The 10,000-nt window shown below is 46.4% G+C and overlaps 1 protein-coding gene across 1 annotated transcript in view; it reads left to right on the top strand.

Moving 5' to 3' along the window:
- The window catches only part of LOC135105147 (uncharacterized), a 307,777-nt gene that overhangs the window by 79,117 nt on the left and 218,660 nt on the right, over window positions 1–10,000 (top strand). The window lies entirely within an intron of this gene.

The raw sequence follows: 10,000 nt of genomic DNA, 5'->3' as shown, positions 1-10,000 counted from the left end.
TGTGTGTGTGTGTGTGTGAATGTATGTAGCTTATTACGAACAGTAGGGGCCAACAAATATGCTGTTGTTTCTTTGCTCTTCCTTTCTGTTCTCTTGTGTTGCCTTGTATCTTATGTTAACTTTTATTGGTTGTAATCCATGTAGTATCTCTTTTTTTTTACCTTATTGCTGAGGAGGAAACACACTCCGCCCCGCCTCGTGGAGCTTGTAATAAATGTCCTTTTTATTTTCATTCCCGCCGTAAAAGCTTGCCATTATATTGCTAATGGATTGGCCCGCTGGAGTGCTGCAGACAGGGACATTACTATTATTATTATTGTTGTTGTTGTTGTTGTTGTTGCTGTTCCTCTTCTTATTTTTGTATTTATTATTATTATTATTATTATTATTATTATTATTATTATTATTATTATTACTGTCATTACTTAGTTACTACTACTACTACTACTACTACTACTACCACCACTACCACGGCCACCACTACTACTACTACCACCACCAGTACTATTACTAAAACTACCAACACCACCATCACCACCATCCTCATTATCCTCCTCACTATCATCTTTACTTTTCCTAGTCATTACATTCATCCCCCGTGTGTGTGTGTGTGTGTGTGTGTGTGTGTGGCGTGAATATGAACGACACGCCCTTAATAGGAGGTGTTCTTAGGCTTGAATCAGTCTTGTCAGCGTGGTTGTATATCTTCATTGACCTCATTATTCCCACCCTCCACCACCACCACCACTACCACTGCCTCTCTCTCTCTCTCTCTCTCTCTCTCTCTCTCTCTCTCTCTCTCTCTCTCTCTCTCTCTCTCTCTCTCTCTCTCTTTCAGTCTCCGTCTCGTCTCCCTCCGCTCCGCATTCTCTATTCTTCAGCTTGCTTTAATCAGTTTTATGTATGTATGCTCTCTCTCTCTCTCTCTCTCTCTCTCTCTCTCTCTCTCTCTCTCTCTCTCTCTCTCTCTCTCTCTCTCTCTCTCTCTCTCCTAACACCTCCCAGCCCCCTCCCACCACCTCCCAGCCCCCCTCCCATGCCCTTTCTTTCCCCCTCCCCCTTCACCCGTCCCAGCATCGTTATGGCGCCTCTGTTATCCGTGTTTTTACATCATAAATCGCCGCGTGTTTTCTCTCCTCCCACGTCTCACCTGATTTACCTTCATTAAGGCGCCGCCACATGAGCCGGAATTCCCCGCGACGCGCCCCGCTGGAGGTGTCCTGGTGACGGCGGAGGAGGCGGAGGGAGGCGGGGACACGGGAACCAGAGAGACGCTTTAATGCCGTGTTCAGAAACGCTTTGCTCTCTCACCACGACTATTTTCCAAGGCCACAGAGATGATTAGCCGGGTTCTCAAGAGTGTTTCTCCTGTTAATAATGTGGAAATCTTGTTTACCTGTCACTGCAAGCGTAAAAACACCCTTAAAGACCCGTGTAGCTTCAACTATATAGAGGATTTTGTATGTACCCGGAGGTGCGGCGCAGATGTGTTTCAGAATGTGGTCCTAAGCGCTGGAAGGTTGGAGTAGAAGGGAAGAGAGGAGGAGGAGGAGGAGGAGAATTACCTACCTAGCGCAAGACTTGAGATTTTTTTTTTTTTTTTCCGCTAGAGGGTGCTGTGAGGGGACACGGGGACACGGAGACACTCAGCCCTGAAAGGTTGAAGTAGGAGGGAGGAGAGAAGGCACGGATGTTTAAGTAGGAGCTAACTAGCAAGGCACGATTTCAGGTTAAGTGTGAATTTTAGCGTTTTTTTTTTTTTTTTTTTTGCTTTTTTTTTTCATTCATTTTCATTGACAGCTCGTAAATTTAAGAACGGTAGGATATGAAGGAAGGGGCAACAAGTCAGTAGGTGTCCACGTGGCATCATCCATATCACTGTATATTGTGAGTATGAATTGTAGTGTTTGCTTCCTCTTCTTCCTCTTCTTCGTCTTTTTTTTTTTTTTATTCCAGTGACAAGATCGACCCGCACATTTAGAAACTGAAACACACAATGGAAGGGTACAACAAGTCAGTTGGCGCACACGTGGCAGCTCCTTGTGTCTGTCTGTCATCCCTTCAAAGCTATTTTTTCACGATTCCAATGACGGCTTAACAAAAATTTCGTACCCCCACAATAAAAAAAACAAAAAACAAATAAATAGATAAATAAATAAATAAAAAAAGCACACATGACAATATGACTATAATTACCTCCGTGACCTCAACAAATAACCTTCATGAGAAAGTAAAAATGTTAAAGAATTCTGACATCAACTTTTACAGACATCAATTATAAGACATCAATTTTAAGACATCAATTTTAAGACATCAATTTTAAGACATCAATTTTTACACACATCAATTTAAACACACACCAATTAAAACAGACAAATTTTTACATTAATTTCAACTGGCATCTCTTTAAACACACATCACTTTAAACACACACCCAATTTTAAAAGACCACCTCAACATACATGATTTCCACACACGCATCATGAAGGCCTGATGATCTAGAGCGGGCGCATGACAGGAATACTCTCACTCACCAAGGTATTACAGCTGTCATTAGGGAGCTGTAGGAGGACTAACACAATTTTATGGCCTTAGATGTGGATGTATTAGTTGTGTACAGGGACTACCACTTGTATAGCCTTAATGATTTGTTGTAGATTCCCTTACGTGATGATGCTAGTGTGGCTGACTGGACTGGTGGGAGAGAGAGAGTAGAGAGTAGAGAGTAGAGAGTAGGCGATGTAGGGAAGGTCTCAAAATGCTCACGCTCCTTGAATGCAAAGTAATCAGCGTGGAATAGAAAGCGTGCACTGCGAGGGAAATACATTGCAAGCCAGCCATTCCAGCACACACACACACACACACACACACACACACACACACACACACACACACACACACACACACGCTATCAAGTCCCAGCAGGAAACTGTGTACCAAGCAAGGAGAGTTTTCGATTCCTATCACAGAGAGAGAGAGAGAGAGAGAGAGAGAGAGAGAGAGAGAGAGAGAGAGAGAGAGAGAGAGAGAGAGAGAGAGAGAGAGAGAGAGAGAGAGAGAGAGAGAGAGACATGGTGGAGGCTGCTGCTGGTGCTGACGTCACTACACATACACACACACACACACACACACACACACACACACACACACACACTGGGCAGGACATGTTGAAGCAAATTTTGTCCCAGCGTTGGGCGATCGAAGAAGCGGTGTTTCTTGTGATGGGCTTTTTAGTGGTGCTCTGTTTGCCTCCGTTCATGCGTGGTGTGTTCCGTGTGTGTGTGTGTGTGTGTGTGTGTGTGTGTGTAGAGAGAGAGAGAGAGAGAGAGAGAGAGGAGGCGTGGTCGTGATGGAGGCGTGGCGCGGAGTGAAGGAAGAAGAGAGAGAGAGAGAGAGAGAGAGAGAGAGAGAGAGAGAGAGAGAGAGAGAGAGAGAGAGAAGATTCATTTGAGTAGCGCGAGAGGGAAGCTGAGAGAGAGAGAGAGAGAGAGAGAGAGAGAGAGAGAGAGAGAGAGAGAGAGAGAGAGAGAGAGAGAGAGAGGTCGGGGGTGGAGAGGGAAGAGGTGTAATGAGGAAGCAATAAAAATGGGAGATGAAAGAGTAGGAGAACATGTGTCAATAATTGTTCTTTGCTCCCTTTTTCCCTCTTTCTTGGCTTCCCCACCTGTTCGTCCCTTCCTTCACTCTTTGCACCTGTTCTTTTATCCCTTCTTTGTTAGTTATGTCTTCTTAACCCTTTTTCCTTCCTTTCTTCTTAGTTATTCTTCCTTATTTCCCTGTCATTTCTTCCCTACTTTCCATGTCTCTTCTTTCTTTCCTCCCTCCTTCCCTTCTGTCTTCCTTCTTTCCTCCCCCTTCTCTTTTCTCCTTTCCTCTTTCCTTCCCTTCCGTGTTCCTTCTCTCTTCACCCCGTCCCGTCTTGCTTCCCACTCCTCGTCACCTGGCAGTCCCTCCCCTCCCATTGGTCGCCCGCTTCACTGGTTCAACCAATCGCGGGGAACCATTGAACCCTGAGCCTCGCCTGAGTATTTCTCGCCGACGGAAGGAAGGAAAGGGGCGGCTTGGGCGGGGGGCGGGGGGAGGAAAGGGAAGGGGCTGTAGAGGAGTTTAATTCAGAATTCATGTGGGGATCCAACTCTGTGGTTCATCCCTTCTACCTCTCCCCTCTTCCTCCTCCTCTCCCAGCCATGCCGGACCATTCCCTAGGGTCCCCGCCGCTCCCCAGCAGTAGGCACACTCCCCCAGCCTCTGCCCGCGCCTGGAAGTGCCTGACGGGACCCAGAAGGGAGAGTAATCGATAAGACACAAGACTCGTTCAACACAAACAGTCCATGGCTGCCGCGTGAAGCAACAGTCAATGCAGAGGTCGTGCCCTGTCGCCCCGCATATATCCCCATCAGCCCCGTCAGCCCCGTCAGCCCCGTCAGTCAGTCTTCGTCTCGCCTGGAAGACAATAAAGACATCAGCCAGGCAGGAAATCGCGCTGCGGTGATGTGGGGCGCGTCCAGGCACGTGTGGACCGATGGCGTGATGGAAGTCATCCTGCCGACCTCCTCCTCTCCATCATGTCACCTGTTGACGGTCACGAGGGCCGGCCTGACACAGTGGCGCAGGGCAGCAGCAGCCACGTGGCCAAGGTGGAACACGAGGCGCGGTCAGAGGGAGGGTGGTGGCAACAGGCGGCGTGAGGGAGGGGAAGTTAGAAGTTTTTACAAGGCGGTCATAACTACGAGTCGTAACTACCGTCACAACCACCAGTCAGTCATAACAACGACTCATAACCGTGAGTCACCACCACCAGCCACAACCACCAGTCTTAATGGCGTTGGCGAGAGCCAACGAGTGCCAGCAGCCAGCGCCCCGAGGCTCTGCTGGGCACACTCCCGTCACACAAGCGAGGGACAATTACTCCGCCACTCACTGCAGCGCACTCCTCTACCAGGCGTCATTAGCGTGCAGGCGTAGGAGGAAAGAAGCACCCCCGCCCTGCTGCATCGCCCACGCCACGCCTCTCCCCACCCATCACTCCCGCACTCAAGAGCATTGATGTTCGTGCACCTGTAGTGTCAGAGGGAGAGATTTCACACATGGTAAAGCGATGGAGAGGAAAGAATAGTGAAAAAAAAAAATTTAGATGACACAAGAGGAACGATAAACGACCTTTTCTTTAGAGGGACGAGGCAGGTGGAGCAGCGGAGGCGTCGAGAGGAGGCGCTGAGGAGGCAAACGCCCCTCACAGGAAAGCAGGCAGGCAGGCAGGCAGGTGGGCAGGTGGGAGGGCGGGCGCTGGTTAAACACGGAAGTACAAAGGAAGGGAATAAAAAGCAAACTCTGGCTGAAGATCCTGTTCCGTGAAGGGTAATGTGGGGCGGACCTGCAGGGAACAGAGAGAACCCTTGCCGCCCTCACTGTCCCCTGCCACCACACCTCCCCTCTACCCCTATCCTACTTCCCAGGACTCCTATCGCCCTCCCACTCCCAACCCCGCCCCGTCCTCAATGCCCGCGTCACCCGAGATCCTGTGGAGGGCGCGGCGGCCCCTCAGCACGCCCCACCATTCACTGAGCCCCGGTAATGAGTCGCCTGAGTGAGGGGGTGGCCCGCTAGCAGAGGCTTCTCCCCTGCCACTTTGTCGCCCCTCCACCTGTAGCCTTTGTTTGGTGGTGGTGGTGGTGGGTGGTGGTGGTGGTAGTAGTAGTTGTAGTGGTAGTATTAGTAGTAGTAGTAGTAGTAGTAGTAATAGTAGTAGTATATAGTAGCAGTGGTAGTAGTTCTTGTTGTTGTTGTATAGTAATAATTGTAGTAGTAGTAGTAGTAGTAGTAGTAGTAGTAGGAGTAGCAGTAGTAGTACTAGTAGTAGCAGTAGTAGTAGTAGTAATAGTAGGAGTAGCATTGGTAGTAGAAGCAGTAGTAGTAGTAGTAGCCGTAATAATATCCTGTCTTGCCTCGTGTCTCGTGTTGCTGGTGTTGGTGGTGGTGGTGGTGGTGGTGGAATGCGGGGCTGGCGTCCACTGTGTGTATGTAGAGGCCAAGGCGCAATAAGTGAACTGGAAGCATCGAACTGGAAGCACGGGCGTCACGTTGCGGCTGGGGGGTTGATTGGACGAAGGGCGGAGGGAGTAGCTGGGAGACTAGAGGAGGGGCTGAATGTGATGAATGAACCTGTTTATCACCCCACCTTTTCCTGGCCCACACCCACTCATTACCCCATCACCTCCCCATCATCTCCCCATCACTTCCCCGTCACTCTCACACGTAAGGACCATACTCTGAAACACTTCCGCCCCTCACCTCCGCTGCATTCAAGAGGCTCTAGTGTAGTTGAAGTTACACGTGTTTTTAAGGGTGTTTTTTACGGTTTTAGTGACAGATTAACAAGATTTTTTGCGTTATTAACAGGAGAAGCACTCTTGAGAACCCCGCTAATCATCTCTGTGGCCTTTGGAAATAGTCGTGGCGAGAGAGCAACACATTTCAGAAAACAGGGAGGACGTGGAATGATAGTGCTATAATCTCTGGGGGCTAAAACTTTCCTCTATCCCCACGCATTCTCGAACTTCCGTGTGTTTGTGTATATGAGTGTATATCCGTCTGTGTGTCATGATAGTGGCGGTAAAACTTCCTTCGATCGCTACGCACTCTAAGTTTTCCGCCAAAGGGCAACGCTGCGCAATAAATAACAGGGAGTAAAGGAGTGTGTGAGTTTGGCAGTGCAGTTCGCGTTGCTTGTGAGGGTGTGCTGCGTGACGTCTTGCAATGTGCTGGTGACCGGGTGTGATGTGCCTGGTGATGTGCTGGTGACTCGCGATGTCCTGGTGAAGTGCTGGGGACGTGCTGTGATGTGCCTCGTGATGTGCCTGTGACGCGCCGAGCAACACTGACTGACATCGGAAATCTTTGGCTGACGGTTTGGTAACACTCCTGCTTACTGCGACTCTCCTCCTCCTCCTCCTCCTCCTCCTCCTCCTCCTCCGTGTGTGTGTGTGTGTGTGTGTGTGTGTGTGTGTGTGTGGTACTGATGGTGTAGTAGAACAATAGTGAAATTGTGACGAAAAATCCCTAACCTAACCTAACCTAACCTAACTTAATCTAATTTAACCTAACCTAACCTAACCCAACTTAACCAAACCTAACCTAACCTAACCTAACTTAACCAAACCTAACTTAATCTAATTTAACCTAACCTAACCTAACCCAACTTAACCTAACTTAACCAAACCTAACCTAACTTAACCTAATCTAACCTAACCTAACCTAACTTAACCTAACCTAACCTAACCTAACTTAACCTAATCTAACCTAACCTAACCTAACTTAACCTAACCTAACCTAACCTAACTTAACCTAACCTAACCTAACTTAACCTAACCTAACTTAACCTAACCTAACCTAACCTAACTTAACCAAACCTAACCTAACCTAACCTAACTCAACCTAACCTAACCTAACAACCAAACCTAACCTAACCTAACCTAACTTAACCTAACCTAACTTAACCAAACCTAACATAACTTAACCTAACCTAACCTAACTTAACCAAACCTAACTTAACCTAACCTAACTTAACCTAACCTAACCTAACTTAACCTAACCTAACCTAACCTAACTTAACCTAACCCAATCTAACTTAACTTAACCTAACCTAACTTAACCTAACCTAACCTAACCTAACTTAACCAAACCTAACCTAACTTAACCTAACCTAACTTAACCTAACCTAACCTAACTTAACCAAACCTAACCTAACCTAACCTAACCTAACCTAACTTAACCTAACCTAACCTAACCTAACCTAACTTAACCTAACCTAACCTAACCTAACTTAACCTAACCTAACTTAACTTAACTTAACTTAACCTAACTTAACCTAACCTAACCTAACCTAACCTAACTTAACCTAACCTAACTTAACGTAACCTAACCTAACCTAACCTAACTTAACCAAACCTAACCTAACCTAACTTAACCTAACATAACTTAACCTAACCTAACCTAACCTAACTTAACCTAACCTAACCTAACTTAACCTAACCTAACTTAACCTAACCTAACTTAACCTAACCTAACTTAACCTAACCTAACCTAACCTAACTTAACCTAACTTAACCTAACCTAACTTAACCTAACCTAACTTAAACCTAACCTAACCTAACTTAACCAAATCTAACCTAACCTAACTTAACCTAACCTAACCTAACCTAACTTAACCTAACCTAACCTAACTTAACCCAACCTAACCTAACCTAACTTAACCTAACTTCACCTAACCTAACTTAACCAAACCTAACTTAACCTAACCTAACCTAACTTAACCTAACCTAAGTTAACCTAACCTAACTTAACTCACCCAAACCTAACCTAACCTAACCTAACTTAAGCTAACTTAACCTAACCTAACCTAACTTAACCAAACCTAACCTAACCTAACCTAACCTAACCTAACCTAACCTAACTTAACCTAACCTAACCTAACTTAATCTAACCTAACTAGACTTAAGTACAGAGCCGTCTTGAGGAATGAATGAGAGAGAGAGAGAGAGAGAGAGAGAGAGAGAGAGAGAGAGAGAGAGAGAGAGAGAGAGAGAGTAAAGCTCACTCACCCCGCCACTACTCACACGCGGCAACACACACACACACACACACACACACACACACACACACACACACACACACACATACACACACACACACTACCTGGAGACTTGCAGTAAATAGCACGAAGGACGCTAGGAATAAATAAAAAGAAATGATTCGTGACCTTCTTGAATAACGCGCAGTGCCGGACGCCATGGATCAGAGAGAGAGAGAGAGAGAGAGAGAGAGAGAGAGAGAGAGAGAGAGAGAGAGAGAGAGAGAGAGAGTGGTTCGTGGGAAAAAATTGGAAGAGTGCAAAGGCGAAATTCACTTTAGAGAGCCAGGGGGAAAAAAACACGTACACGAATTTAAACATGTTATCTTGTGCTAGTGGTGGTGGTGGTAGTAGTAGTAGTAGTAGTAGTAGTAGTAGTAGTAGTAGTAGTAGTAGGTGGAGGAAGAAGAGTAGTAAGACAATATTTCTGTGTTTTGTGATATGGGAATGTTACAGTGTGCGATTAATAGTAGTAGTAGTAGTAGTAGTAGTAGTAGTAGTAGTAGTAGTTGTTGTAGTAGTGGTGGGAAAAACACATAATTTTTCTGTGTTTTTGTTATGAGAAGGTTACAGTGTGTGTGTATGTGTGTGTGTGTGTGTGTGTGTGTGTGTGTGTACGTATCTATATATGACTCAAAGGAGAGGAACAGTCACAGGGGGCCATAAACAGCTCGCCGGGTGAAATGATCCTCTCTCTCACTCTCTCCCTCTCCCTCTCTCCCATTCTCCCTCTCTCCCCTACCAGAAACACACAAGATTGGATGCAATGCAATAGACGCCCAAAAAATACTGCTGCTGCCTTTGCTACTGGTGATGGTGGTGGTGGTGGTGGTGGTGGTAGTGGTGGTAGTGGTGGTGGTAGTGGTGGTGGTGGTCTCTTCACGCCCCCAAGGATACAGTCTCATTGTGGCGAAACTTACAAAACGATCGAGAGATTGAAAATGTGTGTCGTGGCTGGTTTCTCTCTCTCTCTCTCTCTCTCTCTCTCTCTCTCTCTCTCTCTCTCTCTCTCTCTGGATAGATGGATAGATATGTAGATAGAGGGATAGATAGATAAAAAATATATACCGTAGTTGATGAGTAGATAGATGGACAAGAAAAAACACTCATGAATTTGATAGATAGATAGATAAATAAATAGATAAATAGATAAATAAATTAATATAGTCCATCACGCACCTTATCTATCCACACACACACACAGTCCACCCTCGCCTCACATACCCATTAGTACACCTGTAATTGTGTGTGTGTGTGTGTGTGTGTGTGTGTGTGTGTGTGTGTGTGTGTGTGTGTGTGTGTGTGTGTGTGTTCCCTCCGTCCCTCTCCACACACATGTCTTCCCCCACACACTCATTCCAGCTTGCTTCT

The sequence above is a fragment of the Scylla paramamosain genome, chromosome 11 (assembly GCF_035594125.1).
Source record: "Scylla paramamosain isolate STU-SP2022 chromosome 11, ASM3559412v1, whole genome shotgun sequence".
NCBI lineage: Eukaryota > Metazoa > Arthropoda > Malacostraca > Decapoda > Portunidae > Scylla > Scylla paramamosain.
The sequence above is the reverse complement of the archived record's forward strand: the minus strand, read 5'-3'. Positions and strand labels throughout refer to the sequence as shown.